The sequence below is a fragment of the Ascaphus truei genome, chromosome 3 (genome assembly GCF_040206685.1).
Source record: "Ascaphus truei isolate aAscTru1 chromosome 3, aAscTru1.hap1, whole genome shotgun sequence".
In the NCBI taxonomy this organism is placed as follows: domain Eukaryota; kingdom Metazoa; phylum Chordata; class Amphibia; order Anura; family Ascaphidae; genus Ascaphus; species Ascaphus truei.
Window position 1 is genome coordinate 315320794 of NC_134485.1, and position 19038 is coordinate 315339831.

A 19038-nucleotide genomic window follows, 5' to 3' on the forward strand; every position below is an offset into this window, starting at 1 on the left:
TGCAGCGTGGCACTGTAATTCTGTACAATAGCATTACAAGGCATGATTACACATTGGTTATCAATAAAGAAGACTCATGATAACTATTTACTAGCTTTGTGAACACTGTCAGCAGCTCCATGTGAGCAAATCTGTCTCAAAAACAGGTGATGTGCCAATACAGGTGAGAATATATATGTATGTATACATATGTATGTATGTATATATACATATGTGTATATATACATATGTATATATACATATGTATATACGTATACAGTATATATATAGTATATATATATATATAGTATATATATAGTAATATAGTAATTTAAGCAGCCGGCACTCCAATAGTTATCAGGTAGGTGCATGTCCCAAAAAATATATATAAATATACGATACCATTCGCACAAAATAAGCAGACACCTCTCAGGTTGAATAATTAAATATATAATATAGAAAACAAGACACAAATCTCCAACGTTTCCGCCCCACAAACGGGACCTTCCCCAGGGTACCCCGTTTGTGGGGCCGAAACATTGGAGATTTGTGTCTTGTTTTCTACATTATATATTTAATTATTCAACCTGAGAGGTGTCTGCTGATTTTGTGCGAATGGTATCGTATGTGTGTAATATATATATATTTGTGAAACTTTGGAAAATCCAGGCGAAGAGATCTGAAAAAATAAATACTATACGCAAATGTATGAGCATTTCAGGAAAAAAAATTATATATATATATATATATATATATATAAAAAATCCTGAAATGCTCATACATTTGCGTATAGTATTTATTTTTTCAGATCTCTTCGCCTGGATTTTCCAAAGTTTCACAAAGTCAGATTTCTTTCATGAAAGTAACTAAGTAAGTGAATCTGTTACACGTCTCCATATTATCTTAAATTCTCATTAGAGCAACACCCTCTTCATCTATTACACAGTAACATACCTCTGACTGCTTTTTCAACCTCGGGATCAGGAGGACTAAATCGAGTCACTCGCATCATCGTAGGAGACAAGGCGATTGAAAAGTTAGTTTGCCGGTTTGATTTCGTTTCATCTAAGAATAGAGTTTCCTATCAAATACTCTACTTTTGTAAATCTCTGCCACGCTGACCTGAAATGTCCAGCTCCTTTTCTTCTCCTCTTATATATTAACATTTCACACAGGTTAACCCTGGTTGCTTTGTGCCTGTAAGATCTGGCTAATTCACACACTTCCTTGCTTTATTCTTGTACAATACCTGCAAGTCAAACTTCACTATGCAGAGCGCTGCTTGAACTCAGTACAAAGACAGCACCTCCTCCGTGAGACCTCCCTCAGGCAGGCTTGCTGTCCTTCTGTACATTAAAACATTGTAAGGTTAAGCACAACAAAGGTCTTGGCCTGTGTCTTGCCACAAGGCGTTGGAGGCATAACGGGCCTACATTCCCCAGGATGTGGATCATTTAAAAATAACTGTACAGTCACGGTACGGTAAGCGGGTCTCTGCTGCATAACCCGGCATTTTCTGCTCCACTCTGCTTCTTAACCCTTTCCTGCCCGAGTGGCCAACAACAAAACATGGTGACACGAGAAAAATATTTACAACAGAAATCCATTTCTAGTTATCCATCCGCCTCTCTAAAAATAATAACACGGTTATCCTCACATCTTACTGTAAAAAAAAAAATGGACTTGCACTATAATGGGGTTGAAATCTACACTAGAGGTAAAAGCACAAAAATAAATGTTGTTTGGGACCTGCTATAAACCAGCAAATATTTGTGAGACTGTGGAAGCCGAACTAATTTTGCAAATGGAAAAGGCAGCAAAACTAGTTCATGTTTTTATTATCTGGAGATCTACTGGAGTAATGAGATTAACAGTACAGCTACAGGTACGCAGGTTTATGGAAGACCAATACATACCCAAATTATTATGGAACCAACACGGAAAGGGACATTCATTTTAAACAATGTACTGTAGAAGTACGAACAAATATTAAAGTGGGGAAATATTTAGTAAACAGAAAGCATAATATGGTCACATATGAAGTACAGTCATTTATGAAAAATAGTATTATATGGCATCAACAAAAACTCTTAATTTTAGAAAAGCCGATTTTAGTCAGCTAAGGATGATTCTATGAGGAATAAACTGGGATGAAGTTCTTGCAGCGATAAATACAGAAGATACACAGGCAGTCTTAAAGCATTGTTAGATGAATTCACTTGGGTTATACATGTAAACAAGACAAATCCATGCCAATGTGGCTAAATAAACAGGTAGGGATGAAACTGAAAGGGGGAAGTACGTATTTATATTGCTGAAATCACAAGGGATAGAGGCATAATGTCTGAATTCTAAGGAAGTTAACAAAAACTCACAAGGAAGCAGTGGTGTAACCACCGTCCCGCTAAACCCAAGCGCTCAAGAATGCGGGGCTCCAGCTGACGCTGGAAGTTGGGCCCGGCGGCGGCCAGAGGTCGGGCCCAACTTCTGCATCTGGCTGCTGGTGCTGGGGCCTCTGATTGCTGCTGAGCCCTCAATTTTCCCCCTCCCCTGCCCGTTTCCTCAGTCGACACCAACTTCCACTCTGCAGCTTCTGACACCCAAGCGGCCGGGACAGTAGCAGCCATGCAGCCACTAGCATATACAACATCAAGGTAAAAAGTGGGGGGAGGTCTGTGTGTAGAATTGAGTGTGGGGGGGAGGGGGCAATTGAGTGTGGGTGGATGAGAAATTGAATAAGGGGGATGAATTGAGTGTGTATGTAGGAAATTGTGTGAGAAGGGGGGAATAGGGGTGAGGAGGAGGGGAGAGTGAGGAGGGGGAATTGAGTGAAAGACAGGTAGAGTAAGAGAAGGAGGAAGAGTGACAGAGAGGGAGGAAGAGTGATAAAGAGTGGGGTGAAGTAAGAGGGGGGAGAGAGAGACAAGGGGGAGACAAATAAAGGGGGGGTGAGAGAGCGACGAGGTGAATAAGAGGGGGATACCATGGAATTTCTCGATTTATTTAGCAGTTTTTATTTGTGGGGCCCTGTAACAGGGACTTACCCCTGTTAAGAAACGTGCCTCTAATCCAGCAGTGTGCTGGTTAATTACACACCTGCAATCAATCAACCCCACCTGCCTAATCAGAACGCTGTCAGAAAAAGCCTGTTCTGAGACACAGGAGGAGAATTCCTTAGTCTCACAATTAGGGGCTGAACCAAGGAAGGACAAATATCTTGAGCTGCAAAGAGACTGCGGGCTGATAGCAAGACAAAGGGGAGCAGACCACTCTATACCTGGACAGACATTACCTTAGCATACAAGGGTGCTGACCCAGGAGAGCAGAGTTTTTGCTGTGTTCTAGGGACAGGCGCAATAAAGCCTAATTTTAGTTTCACTTTAAACAGTCTCCATTGCGTACTGTACCTCTCTCTTACAGGCCCTTTAAAACTTTTTGCAAGGCGACCCAAAGAGTTTAGTTACTACGCCACTGCAAAAGGGAAATCAAACTAGCAAAAACTGACAATGAAAGAAGGTTTGCAATGAAAAGCAGGCTCAACTCTAAAAAGTTCTTCAAGTACATAAATAGCAAGATATTAGGTAAAAGAATGTACAGTACATTAGGACCCTTACAATGTGAACTGGGGAAGCAAATTATTGGTGAAAAAGCCAGGATATTAAACAATTTTGTTGCCTCTGTATATACCAAAGAGGAGCAAATTGCAAAAATGTAACTAAAATTAGAAGCCACAACCTCAATATTAACAAATAATTGATTAACGGAAGAAGAAGTGCAAAGATGCCTTTATAAAATTAAGATAAATAAAGCACTGATGGCATGCACCGAAGGAGCTAAATTAAGTAATAGCCAAACCCTTACATTAAATATTCAAAGATTCAATTTGAACAGGCTCAGTACTGCAGGGTTGGTGTAAAGCAGATGTGGTGCCTTTATTTAAAAAGGGATCTACAGATGTTGAAACCGCTAACAAACCTATTATCACACCATAACATGATGCTGCTGTCACCAGTTTGAACTCATTATTATGTGATTTGCAATTCAATTGAGCTGCGAGTTGCAAAATAGTGCGTTTCAGCTAATTCATCAAGCAATTTTGCTAATTACGACACAATAGTGGGGGCAATATCACCTGCTACATCTCTTTATCACAACCAGGGAAATACAGACCCGTACGCCTGACATCAATAGTGGGAACGTTTCTTAAGAGATATTATTCAGAGATACATTATGAATAACATTATAAGTACAAGTCATCATTACTTTATGAGGGATATGTCATTCCAAACTAAACATATTCGTTTCTTTGAATAGGAAATTGGTCTAGGTGAAAATACAAATGTACTGTAGCCATTATGGCAAACCATGGCACATTGCAGAGGGCAAACACAACGCGCCGGCGGGAAATGTGGCCACTGTTTTGAATTTGTTGGCATGGCTGTTGCATTATTTCACCCGTGGGAGTACACCACTGGTTGCAAGAACGTTGGTTACATCTGTATTTCCCCCTGGATTGAAAACTGTTTAAAGGATAAGTAGCAGAGTTGTCATAAACAAAACTTTTCCGGTTTATCTAAAGTTGTAAGTGACGTCTCACGGTTCAGTACTGAGGGCACTGCTTTTTAACTTGTTTATTAATTACCTTGAAGTAAGCATAAGTCTCCATCTTTGCTGAAGACATTAAATGATGTAAGGTAGTACAATCATAGCAGGGTGTCATTTCTCTGCAGAAGGACTTGGGTCAACTGAAAGTTTGGGCAGGTAAATGGCAGATGAGGTTCAATACAGAAACAAATGTGTATAAAAAAGCAAGAAATATTAAAACTATTCTGACTCCAAGTAAATTAAAACCCACTACTATTGGTACAATACCAATGAGGTTTATTTCAAATGGCAACTTTTTATGTGGTAGAGGCCGTTATCTTACGTGTAAACATTTAGATAAAACAGATAGGATCATTTATTTTTCAAACAAATCTAAACATTCAGCTATGGGGCATATCAATTGTCTGTCAACATATGTAATTTACATAATTTCATGAGTATGTGGTCTCCAATATATTAGAAGGACGACTCGTGCATTAAGCACACGCTTCCTGGAACATTGTCGCAATATAATTCATGGATATAATTAGCATAGTCTATCTAGACATTATTTCCATCTACATAATAAGGATCCTTGCTCTCTACCTAGTGTGGGCATAGAATGTATCACCTCATCCATAATGGGAGGAGATATATGCTTTGGGTACTTTGTCTCTAAGGGACTAAATGAGTGTATCGACACCACTACCATTGTTTAGTCATCTTCTCTCTGGTTCTGTTGTTTGAGTTGTCTCTGAGGGTCTGTGTTTGAATGTGGACTTGGTCCACATTACCGTCAGGTCAATTCAAGCATTAAAATACACACAATGGACTGGAACAATCATTAGGTTTCAGAATCCCAATCATTACTTTATTATCCCTATCTTCCCTTCCCCTACTCGCTTTTCCCCTCTTCCACCCTCCCCTCCTATTCCCCTCCTATCGTTTCCCCACCCCCACCCCCCCTATATTTCTTTAAACTAATTATTTGTCATAATACTATCAAATATATATATGAAAGGCAGGGTTGCAAACCTGTCTAAAACATGTGAATGTGCTCACAAGTGATATTCTTTATTGGCTATATGCTATACGGTGGAGGTTTTTTGTTGCCTTTTTCACCTACCATAACTTAAAAAACAAATATTTATTTATTTTTAAAGTTTTTTTTACAGTGCTCCCACTACAGCAAGGGATTGTTGGAATTTGCATGTCATTTCCCAGAATACCTTGCTGAGGTGGAAGCACTGTATGCTAGGTGTTAATGGTTGAAAGGCAGGGTTGCAGACCTGTCTAAGACATGTGAATGTGCTCACAAGTGATATTCATTATTGGGCGCACGCACGCACACTTTAAGTTATGGTGGGTGAAAAAGGCAAACAAAAATCCTATATTATATACTTAGTTAAGTTATGGTGGGTAAAAAAAAGTGACAAAAACCCTCCACAGCAAAGCATATAGCAAATGGAAATATTACAGTGTGCTCATTTGCATGTCTTAGACAGGTCTACAACCCCTCCTTTCACCATCAACCAGCACACAGCACTCCCACTGCAGCAAGGGATTCTGGGAAATGACATGCAATGAACACACAGTGCCACCTTTTGCTTCAAAACCTTTAACATGGTTCCCTATAGGCTTAAGCTTGTTGCATGGTCACAGCTTTGAGCACAGCCAGGGTTAAGATGCATAGCCAGTAAACCCGCCCACAGACAGCCGTTTCGACCTTAATGGGTCTCATCAGTGTGGGGTTAGTTACACTGGCTATGTAAAAATGAAGCAAGGATAGGTTTTACCATACTTAGTTAAGTTATGGTGGGTAAAACAAGTGACAAAAACCCTCCACAGCACACCATGCTTTGCTGTGGAGGTTTTTTGTCACTTTTTTTTACCCACCATAATAATATCTTCTAAATATTGTGGAATAATATCTAATAAATATTTTCTTTAGTCGTGGTACAAATTGAGGTTTTTGCGGCAAACTCCCAAATGTCTTCCCAATCCTCTTTGTTTATTGTTAAATTTAATTCGGCTGCCCATTTGAGCATATAATCGTGGCCGGGGTTATCGACCTCTGTCTCTAGACCAGCATATATTTTGGTGATCAACCCCTTTTGATTAATGTTATTTCTACATAGACTTTCAAAGCTCGTGAGCGGAGGGAAGTCCAATTTCGGGGAGATCCTCAGACTATTTTTAACATTTTTTGTGTGCTTTAGATATTGCTTAATAAATGTTATACTTTTGAATACGCTTGAGTGCTTTTTTTAGGCATCTGTTTGTTTCTTGTTACTATAACTATATAAACAGTGGAGTGAAAAATATTGTGAACCGCAATGATAATTACTAGTAATGTACCGAGTACCCGGAAATTACCCGTTACCCGGTGCTTTTTCAGCTACCCGGAACATACTCGGACCCAGCAGCAGAGGGCTGGGACCGGCACCGGGTTGGAACCGGTGCCGAGCAATTCCAGACCAGCTGAAAAAGACTTCAACACTTACCTGCAGCCAGCGACGGAGGGTGAGGAAGACCGCTAGGGAGGGCGAGAAGGACCACGGCGATATCGTTGGAGCAGCAGCAGACATCCTGGTGGCATTGACAGCAGCAGACGTCACTGTTCAGCCGGCGGGAGCAGCAGAACACAACACACAGCTGATGCTGGTGGGAGCCGGGGAACAATGTGGCCCGGAGCAGGAGTGTTCCTATTGGACACTGCACACACTCACAGCACCCTGCACACACACACACACACACACACACACACACACACACACACACACACACACACACACACACACACACACACACACACAAACACAGAGCACACTGCATACATTCACAGCACACTGCATACATTCACAGCACACTGCATACACTCACAGCACACTGCACACACTCACAGCACACTGCACACACTGCACAGCACACTGCATACACTCATAGCACACTGCATACACTCACAGCACACTGCATACACTCACAGCACACTGCACACACTCACAGCACACTGCACACACTCACAGCACACTGCACACACTCACAGCACACTGCACACACTCACAGCACACTGCACACTCACAGCACACTGCACACACTCAGCAAACACTCACAGCACACTGCATACACTCACAGCACACTGCATACACTCACAGCACACTGCATACACTCACAGCATACTGCATACACTCACAGCACACTTCACATACTCACAGCACACTGCACACTCACAGCACACTGCACACACTCAGCAAACACTCACAGCACACTGCATACACTCACAGCACACTGCATACACTCACAGCACACTGCATACACTCACAGCACACTGCATACACTCACAGCACACTGCATACACTCACAGCACACTGCACACACTCACAGCACACTGCACACACACAGCACACTGCACACACACACTGACACACACACAGTCAAATACACACACACACACACACAGAGACACACTGTCTCTTTAAGGGAACTTGCTCTCGCAAGACGGAAGCAGAAGCAGGACGCAGAGACAGGGAGAAGAGCTGCCAGATGCCGGGTAAGTGCTGTGTGCTGTTGCCGCTGCCCCACCGGGTCTGGGAACGCTGGGAGAGTTTGCAGCTTTTACCCTCCGGTGGACACATTACCACCAAAAAAAAAAAAAACCTTAAAAAAAAATAAAAAAATTTGGCGACCATTTTTTCTTCGCAACCCCGTTTATAATGCGGTTGTCGCGGTGGCCCCCGAGGACCATGCTATAACGGGGTTAAGCTGTATATGGGACATTGGTTGTACTATCAATTATTGGTGCCTGTGGCATTAAGTACTAGTCCCTCTAACCCTATTAGGGTAACTTTATTGCATTATACAGCTTATTGGGAGTTGTTCAACTGCAGATGTTTAAATATATAAGGACTTGTTTTTCTGATGTACTGGCGTTCTACACATCCAGCATATATTTTGGTGATCAACCCCTTTTGATTAATGTTATTTCTACATAGACTTTCAAAGCTCGTGAGCGGAGGGAAGTCCAATTTCGGGGAGATCCTCAGACTATTTTTAACATTTTTTGTGTGCTTTAGATATTGCTTAATAAATGTTATACTTTTGAATACGCTTGAGTGTTTTTTTTAGGCATCTGTTTGTTTTTTGTTACTATAACTATATAAACAGTGGAGTGAAAAAGTATGTGAACCGCAATGATAATTACTAGTGATGTACCGAGTACCCGGAAATTAACCGGTACCCGGCTTACCTGGCGCTTTTTCAGCTACCCGGAACATACTCGGACCCAGCAGCAGAGGGCTGGGACCGGCACCGGGTTGGAACCGGCGCCGAGTAATTCCAGACCAGCTGAAAAAGACTTCAACACTTACCTGCAGCCAGCGACGAAGGGTGAGGAAGACCGCTACGGAGGGCGAGAAAGGACCGCGGCGATATCGTCGGAGCAGCAGCAGACGTCCTGGTGGCATTGACAGCAGCAGAAGTCACTGTTCAGTTGGCGGGAGCAGCAGAACACAACACACAGCTGATGCGAGCCGGGGAACAATGTGGCCCGGAGCAGGAGTGTTCCTATTGGACACTGCACACACTCACAGCACCCTGCACACACACACACACACACACACACACACACACACACACACACACACACACACACACACACACACACACACACACACACACACACACACACACACACACACACACCACACTGCATACACTCATAGCACACTGCATACATTCACAGCACACTGCATACATTCACAGCACACTGCATACATTCACAGCACACTGCATACACTCACAGCACACTGCACACACTCACAGCACACTGCACACACTGCACGCACACTGCACGCACACTGCACGCACACTGCACAGCACACTGCATACACTCACAGCACACTGCATACACTCACAGAACACTGCATACACTCACAGCACACTGCATACACTCACAGAACACTGCATACACTCACAGCACACTGCATACACTCACAGAAAACTGCATACACTCACAGCACACTGCATACACTCACAGCACACTGCATACACTCACAGAACACTGCATACACTCACAGCACACTGCATACACTCACAGCACACTGCACACACTCACAGCACACTGCACACACTCACAGCACACTGCACACACTCACAGCACACTGCACACACTGCACAGCACACTGCACACACTGCACGCACACTGCACGCACACTGCACGCACACTGCACAGCACACTGCATACACTCACAGCACACTGCATACACTCACAGAACACTGCATACACTCACAGCACACTGCATACACTCACAGCACACTGCATACACTCACAGAACACTGCATACACTCACAGCACACTGCATACACTCACAGAACACTGCATACACTCACAGCACACTGCATACACTCACAGCACACTGCATACACTCACAGAACACTGCATACACTCACAGCACACTGCATACACTCACAGAACACTGCATACACTCACAGCACACTGCATACACTCACAGCACACTGCATACACTCACAGAACACTGCATACACTCACAGCACACTGCATACACTCACAGCACACTGCACACACTCACAGCACACTGCACACACTCACAGCACACTGCACACACTCACAGCACACTGCACACACTCACAGCACACGGCACACACTCACAGCACACTGCACACTCACAGCACACTGCACACACTCAGCAAACACTCACAGCACACTGCATACACTCACAGCACACTGCATACACTCACAGCACACTGCATACACTCACAGCACACTGCACACACACAGCACACTGCACACACACACTGACACACACACAGTCAAATACACACACACACACACACACACACACACACAGAGACACACTGTCTCTTTAAGGGAACTTGCTCTCGCAAGACGGAAGCAGAAGCAGGACACAGAGACAGGGAGAAGAGCTGCCAGATGCCGGGTAAGTGCTGTGTGCTGTTGCCGCTGCCCCACCGGGTCTGGGAACGCTGGGAGAGTTTGCAGCTTTTCCCCTCCGGTAGACACAATACCACCAACAAAAAAAAAAACCTTAAAAAAAAATTAAAAAATTCGGCGGCCATTTTTTCTTCGCAACCCCGTTTATAATGCGGTTGTCGCGGTTGGCCCCCGAGGACCATGCTATAACGGGGTTAAGCTGTATATGGGACATTGGTTGTACTATCAATTATTGGTGCCTGTGGCATTAAGTACTAGTCCCTCTAACCCTATTAGGGTAACTTTATTGCATTATACAGCTTATTGGGAGTTGTTCAACTGCAGATGTTTAAATATATAAGGACTTGTTTTTCTGATGTACTGGCGTTCTACACATCCAGCATATATTTTGGTGATCAACCCCTTTTGATTAATGTTATTTCTACATAGACTTTCAAAGCTCGTGATAGGAGGGAAGTCCAATTTCGGGGAGATCCTCAAACTATTTTTAACATTTTTTGTGTGCTTTAGATATTGCTTAATAAATTTTATACTTTTGAATACGCTTGAGTGCTTTTTTTAGGCATCTGTTTGTTTTTTGTTACTATAACTATATAAAATGTGGAGTGAAAAAGTTTGTGAACCGCAATGATAATTACTAGTGACGTACCGAGTACCCGGAAATTACCCGTTACCCGGCTTACCTGGTGCTTTTTCAGCTACCCGGAACATACTCGGACCCAGCAGCAGAGGGCTGGGACCGGCACCGGGTTGGAACCGGCGCCGAGTAATTCCAGACCAGCTGAAAAAGACTTCAACACTTACCTGCAGCCAGCGACGAAGGGTGAGGAAGACCGCTACGGAGGGCGAGAAAGGACCGCGGCGATATCGTTGGAGCAGCAGCAGACGTCCTGGCGGCATTGACAGCAGCAGAAGTCACTGTTCAGCCGGCGGGAGCAGCAGAACACAACACACAGCTGATGCTGGTGGGAGCCGGGGAACAATGTGGCCGGAGCAGGAGTGTTCCTATTGGACAGCCAGCTCCTTCCCGTCAATAGGAATGCTCCTGCTCCGGCCACATGGTTCCCCGGCTAGTAACAGACTAGTTACTGACATGTACACTGTTTAATGTGGCTATACAAATTAAAACAAAAATACAATATGGCTGCAGGGGTCCCCAATCTCCTGATGACATTGCGCTTGTATTGGCTCCCTATGCCCAGGACATATTTGAAAACGAGAGGTAACTCTCAAAGTACTACTTCCTGATAAAACATTTTATAAATAAATAAATAATACTTCATGAATCAAAAGTCAGTAAGAGGGTTTCTGGATTTGTTTAGCAGAGGTTTTTTTTTAATCAATGAGATTTCATTGAAGTCCATGAGACCTCAAAATCATTGAGACAGACTCCAAATCAGCAAGACTCAGCTAATCATCGATATAACATGTCTGAGGTTGTATCCCATGTAAAATATTCTTGTTTAGAGGAGCACCGAAAGCTGGAATAATGGGCTTTTGTTTCAAAAGACATCCAGTTCAGGTAATCATAAAGAAAACTAAACAATCAGCTTTAAAGATTGGTATGTGATCACAATATAACAAACATTCATCATGGCCACAATCAAAAGGGGAGCAGTCCTGGGTCCAGCAGTGAAAGGGGCCCTGTGATAGGGTGAAGTCAGGTACTGATAATTATGCCTGTAAACATACATCTGAGTCCTTCATCCAGCACTCAGAAGGTTAACCCAGTAAGAATACTTGGGCAATCAGGAAGTAAGCTGAGACAGCTGACAATCAGCTTGATAAGGAGGCTACTGCTGGTAGTAGGTGGCTGACTCAGACTACAGAGCTGTCTTGTGCAAGCTAAACTCTCTCTAGGGACAGATATTCCCAAACAAATATACAGAAAGGACTTTAATATTGTTCCATAACTATTGTGGTATATGTTTAGGGGTTGGGAACTGGACAAAGCCAGCCAGCCCGATAGGGCCTGGAATGTTTAGCAATATCTCCCTATGGGGAGTAGGCATTCTTTTTATGAGTTTTGTTTTGCCTTAAAGGGACAGTGTGCCCAAATGTTTATTTGTGTTCTTGAGAAATAAAGCCTCTCAACATTTGGTTTACCCTGAAACTGCACGTGTGGACTATTGTCTGACCATGTCTACAGGTCGTCTTGCCACAGGCCCGGTCAGCGAACCTGGAAGTTGAATTTCAACTTCCAGGACTGCCAATCTCAACAGGTGGACACCTCCCTATTCCTTAACAAGGACTTCTGTGCTGGGCCCCACAAATGCTGGTGGTGGAACCGCTCTCTCTTTTGACACTGTCTACAGTATACAATATTGCCACTTATAGCTATTGACAATAGCATTATTTTGTATTAAGTTTAATCAGAATAACAATAAATAGATTTGCTCCATAAGTTAAAAATCTATAATGTTTGTTGCTCGCACATGATTTCGCAGAAATTTGAAGATGAAAAACAGTTGACATATTTCACAATATATCTGTTCATAATTTCCTTTAGGTGTCAGATCTGTAATCGGTATTGTACAGTACACACAGTACTTCCAAATAAACCATAATGTAGCATCGCCCTAACCAGAGTTCTCTCTGTTATGCTAAGAAATAGCTACAACATTTAACTCTGTACAAATGTCCACTAGGGAGTAGGCTGAGACTGCAAAGGATGCTGTACAGAACGAAGGAAAACAACTCACATATCTTCAATCACTTGGACATAACCACAGAACAATAAACATATAGTACATGCTTACTTAAGTACCCTGTTTGGAGAAATAGAAAGCAGATGCTATGACCGACATATTTTAGGCATGTAGTTGTGAGAACTATTTCCAAAAATATGACTGTCCTTGAGCATTACACTCACTGCTCGATAATATGTTACTATAAATAGTACATACAGTATGTATTGTTATACTATGGTAAAGTGTTGTTAGAATTATCAACAAACAAATGCATGATATAGTACTGTAGCAAGTGGAAATACAAGAATTGTAGTTTAAAAAAGGAATCACATTGTGATTAAAATGAAGTTGTTCCCATTTTTAGAGTTCAGAATATTGTGCTAATCTATTTTCATACTGTATGAAATACAATCAACAAACAGAACTACTGATTATTCTAAAGCAAGGTTCAAACTCTGAAGAAATGCCTTGTGTTAACTTTGTCCAACCATTTTACTGAAGTATTTGAATTACAGATGGGTGACTTCAGCAGGATTGAATGTGAATGCCAGACGGAACAAGTGTTCTTGCGATGTTTATTACTTTTAGGCTGTTCAGTATAACAAACTGATAAGTAGTGGTTTGGACATTATTTTTCTCATTCTGATAATATAAAGCAGAAGTTCCCAACCTTTGTTTACATTGTGCACCCCCTGCTAGAAAATATGTAATACATCGTTTAACCTACTCATCAGACTATTACTAACAACATTGTTTGACAGATGCCAGGCAGCATAGTATCCTGAACTTATGAGTGGAACACACGCTTAATAACACCCCAAACGTCGCCTCAGTGCGTATAGACAGCAGGAGGCAACAGTGGGTGGGAGAGGAATAGTGGGTGTAAGAGAGGGAGGAGGAAGAGGGAGGTGAGAAGGTGAGGGAGGGACAAGTGAGGGGGGGAACAGGTGAGGGAGTGGTGAGTGAGAGAGGGGAAGGAAGAGTGAGGGGGAGTAAGAGAAAGAGGGGGGAGAGAAATACATGGAAGGAGGGAGAAGATGAGGGGGGAGTGTGAGAAGGGGGAGAGAAATAGAGGGGTGTGAGAGAGTGAGGAGGTGTGTGTGTCGGGGATGGGGTGGGGGAAGGAGTGTAAGAGACTGACATTGGAGGCCCTGGTGGAAACTCTACTCCTGGGCCCTGGGAAAGCTGTCGGTGGCAATGAGTAACACTAAGGTGGTCGAGCACCTGTTAACTGGTCTTTGTGTGAAATATTTTGCTTAGACAATATTTTGCTTAGATCTTATTGTTAGCTAATGCCAACACCCTTTTTTTGCAAGCTCTAGCCACATTCATATTACATCTATTATTTATATCATATTTCAGTTCCGGAAGATTTACTTCAAATGCTACAGTATCTAGACCAGTGTTTCTCAACTAGGGTGCCATGACCCTCTGCCACAGGTGCCGTGGCCCTCAGGGGAAACATCCTGCTGGTTGCTGAGCTGGCACATTCCACTCTGTAGTAAGACTAAGGATGCGGCCAGGCAGGGAACGGGCGCGCTTGTGCGCTGCGCCCTGCTCGGCCGGGCAATTCGTGGCTGGGTGCGCGCTCGTCTGGGGGCGCGGCCACGACATCACGGAGCTGTTTCGCCCTCATTGGGTGAACCGCTCACATGACGCGCTTGCGAGGGGCAAATTCACGCTGGCCACACACATTGTCGTAATGTGTTTCATCGTGGCCAGCGTGAGCGCGCCTGCCTGCTCAGCACCACCCTGGCCGAGGCCTCAGAGACTGTGATCTGCCTGTACTCCCTCTCCTCTCTCAGCCTGGCACAGAAGAGAAAGAGGAAAGGCAGATCGCAGCCTCAGTGATGGGAGGGGGTAACCAGGCTATCTAATAATGGTTAAGCCCTCTGGTTACCCCTGAAACCGTGGGGTCTCTGGTAGCTACATAAGCACTATAAGCCAGGGACCAGGGATAATACATGTTGAAAATACAGTGAACCCTGCTTTTTTCTGTTTTCTTGTTCCCTTGGCCCTACAACTGTGAGATTTCTTGTGTGTCAGTTTTAAGGGGGATATTTGGGTAGAAATACTATTATTTTGTTTGCAGGAGTTCGGGGGCCGAAGTTACCAGTAGTCCCTTAATTCTCCCCAGCGAGAATCAAACTAACAAACTGATAAGTAGTGGTTTGGACATTATTTTTCTCATTCTGATAATATAAAGCAGAAGTTCCCAACCTTTGTTTACATTGTGCACCCCCTGCTAGAAAATATGTAATACATCGTTTAACCTACTCATCAGACTATTACTAACAACATTGTTTGACAGATGCCAGGCAGCATAGTATCCTGAACTTATGAGTGGAACACACGCTTAATAACACCCCAAACGTCGCCTCAGTGCGTATAGACAGCAGGAGGCAACAGTGGGTGGGAGAGGAATAGTGGGTGTAAGAGAGGGAGGAGGAAGAGGGAGGTGAGAAGGTGAGGGAGGGACAAGTGAGGGGGGGAACAGGTGAGGGAGTGGTGAGTGAGAGAGGGGAAGGAAGAGTGAGGGGGAGTAAGAGAAAGAGGGGGGAGAGAAATACATGGAAGGAGGGAGAAGATGAGGGGGGAGTGTGAGAAGGGGGAGAGAAATAGAGGGGTGTGAGAGAGTGAGGAGGTGTGTGTGTCGGGGATGGGGTGGGGGAAGGAGTGTAAGAGACTGACATTGGAGGCCCTGGTGGAAACTCTACTCCTGGGCCCTGGGAAAGCTGTCGGTGGCAATGAGTAACACTAAGGTGGTCGAGCACCTGTTAACTGGTCTTTGTGTGAAATATTTTGCTTAGACAATATTTTGCTTAGATCTTATTGTTAGCTAATGCCAACACCCTTTTTTTGCAAGCTCTAGCCACATTCATATTACATCTATTATTTATATCATATTTCAGTTCCGGAAGATTTACTTCAAATGCTACAGTATCTAGACCAGTGTTTCTCAACTAGGGTGCCATGACCCTCTGCCACAGGTGCCGTGGCCCTCAGGGGAAACATCCTGCTGGTTGCTGAGCTGGCACATTCCACTCTGTAGTAAGACTAAGGATGCGGCCAGGCAGGGAACGGGCGCGCTTGTGCGCTGCGCCCTGCTCGGCCGGGCAATTCGTGGCTGGGTGCGCGCTCGTCTGGGGGCGCGGCCACGACATCACGGAGCTGTTTCGCCCTCATTGGGTGAACCGCTCACATGACGCGCTTGCGAGGGGCAAATTCACGCTGGCCACACACATTGTCGTAATGTGTTTCATCGTGGCCAGCGTGAGCGCGCCTGCCTGCTCAGCACCACCCTGGCCGAGGCCTCAGAGACTGTGATCTGCCTGTACTCCCTCTCCTCTCTCAGCCTGGCACAGAAGAGAAAGAGGAAAGGCAGATCGCAGCCTCAGTGATGGGAGGGGGTAACCAGGCTATCTAATAATGGTTAAGCCCTCTGGTTACCCCTGAAACCGTGGGGTCTCTGGTAGCTACATAAGCACTATAAGCCAGGGACCAGGGATAATACATGTTGAAAATACAGTGAACCCTGCTTTTTTCTGTTTTCTTGTTCCCTTGGCCCTACAACTGTGAGATTTCTTGTGTGTCAGTTTTAAGGGGGATATTTGGGTAGAAATACTATTATTTTGTTTGCAGGAGTTCGGGGGCCGAAGTTACCAGTAGTCCCTTAATTCTCCCCAGCGAGCAGGCATGATTGGCCAGTACGCGGTGTGAATTACACGGGGCAACCCAGTGTCCCCCAGACTCCTGGATTTCGAGCCCAAATATCCCAAATCCATTTCCCTTATATGTATAAGGTTCCCCAAAGTGTATACTTTATTAAAGTGTATGTTATAATGTTTTAGACATTTGTTATAAGACTCCATACAGTCAGCAAGGGTGCGCAAACTGGGGGAACCGCCCCAAGGGGGTGCAAGATTTTCCTGGGGGGCGCGGGCGGGTGCAGAGGCCCTGGGCTCTTCCCCAATGCATTTAATTTAATGCCGGGGGATCGTGTGGTCTCTGCAACTCTCAACTTACCGGAATTCAGAAGCGTGGTGACGTCACATGACCCATCGCCATGGCAATACGGCATCAAATGACGCCACAGGGTCACATCACATGACCCCGTGGCATCATTTGACGCCGGAAAACAAGGTAGAGAGGTGCGCGAGCGCTGGGCGGAGTAGGTAGGGGGGTGCAGCTTCAATAATTTTCGCGCCACTGAGCAAAGGCATCAGCATAGACGCCGGCATGTCTGTAGAGAGTCCGTAGTTCAAAAAGGAGACAGGATGTTGAGAGGTGTTGGGGTGCTAAGTGGCTGGGCCGGGCGGAGGACTGGGTTCCGGAGAACAGAGACCCCCTGTGCGGAGGACCTTCTGGTTGGCCAGATGTAGTGGAGCCTGCCCAGTAGGTGGCAATGGATTGACTGTGGGAAGCGGCAGAATGTCGGCGCGTTTCCCATTGGTCAATTTGTATGTCCTGCCCACGGGGCAACCCGAGCCAGCTTGGCATGCCCCCTTCTCTGACATCAGCCCAGAGACGAGCCCCTGTTTCTATTGGCTGGTGGGGAGAAATTCCCACACTCTGATTGGTCGCTCCTCCTACCTCCATGCTGAACATAGAACAGCGGAGGGTATGTAAGGAGATGGCCTAGTCAAAGTACCAGACCATCTTGTGGCTTGAGTCGATAAAGCTAGGGCAGGCTTTTCAAAGTTGCTCTGTTCCAAATAGCAGAACAACCGGCTCCGTTTTGAAGCTAGGAAAGTCTGCCCTGCAGAGACTAAGTCAGACTCATTTTAGAACGTAGCGGTCGTGGCCAGCATTCTTGCCGAAATCAGTTCCAGGAGTATCGGGACTAGGTCCCAGTCAGTAGTGTCTGCTGAATCTCGGTCCAGGATGTGCAGAACAAGGTTCCGATCAGGGTAAGCCCTTGCGAGCGGGCGCCCTGCACCTAGGAAAGGCTAGATCTCATACCCCAGACCCCAGTAAGTGTGTATTTCTGTATTTAGTTTTTTGTTGTATTTCCGAGGTTTTATCCAATTAAACCCCATTTTATTTCACTGCCTTGTTTTGCCTATTGAATGATCCCAAAAATACAAATGTGTTAAAAGACCTTGTCTACCGTGACAGCCTCCCTGCCTTGAATGTGAAGCACTGTGTGTGATAGAGAAAGGTGATGCGTGTGATACTGTATGTGTGAAGGGGGGAGGTTTGAGGAAAAGGATGTGTGTACTCTGTATGAACGGGGTTGAGTTAATGTGGAATATGTTGTGAATAATGGTGAGTATGAAGTGCAAGTGAGTGAGAAGGGGGTGAATGTGATGCGTTTGTATGTGAGACCGAGAAAGATTGCATGAGGTCTGATGAGCAGGGGTGACCTAAGATTTGCCCCAAGATTTTAAAAATCCTCCAGGGTTGCCCGATCCCAAAAAAGGTTGAGAACTACTGATCTCGACACTCGTTTCTTCCCTTAACTCTATATTCATGCTTTGAAGCAGTGTACAGTAGCTTAAAAAAATTGTATTGAAGAAAAGGAACATTATGCGATTGCAGTGCTGTTAACATTCTACTATTCATACTATTTTGTATACTTGTTGGAAAATGTTTTTTCTGCACTCACAGAAGTGAAAATATCTCATTACGATGGCGCTGTGACATCATGTGACGCCACAACATCATGACGCTGCATCGTCTGAGGAGATGCCACGCTGGACAAGGTAAGAAGCCCCACAAATGTCATCGTTCCAGTGGCACTCTGTTGCCGCCTTACCTCCAGCACTGAAAAGGTTAAATGCTGGGTTATAGTTTGTGAAATAATTTAACCCT

At 44.5% G+C, this 19038-nt stretch overlaps 1 protein-coding gene across 7 annotated transcripts in view; it reads right to left on the minus strand.

Moving 5' to 3' along the window:
- ENOX1 (ecto-NOX disulfide-thiol exchanger 1) overlaps window positions 1-19038 on the minus strand; it is a 628404-nt gene that overhangs the window by 291158 nt on the left and 318208 nt on the right. The window contains exon 1 of one of the 7 annotated variants that reach the window (XM_075591095.1): window positions 18833-18921. The exons of the other annotated variants lie outside the window; for them this stretch is intronic. The gene's annotated coding sequence lies outside the window, so the exon portion shown is untranslated. Of the gene's footprint in view, window positions 1-18832; window positions 18922-19038 lie in introns of those variants that run through there. 7 annotated transcript variants of the gene reach the window in all.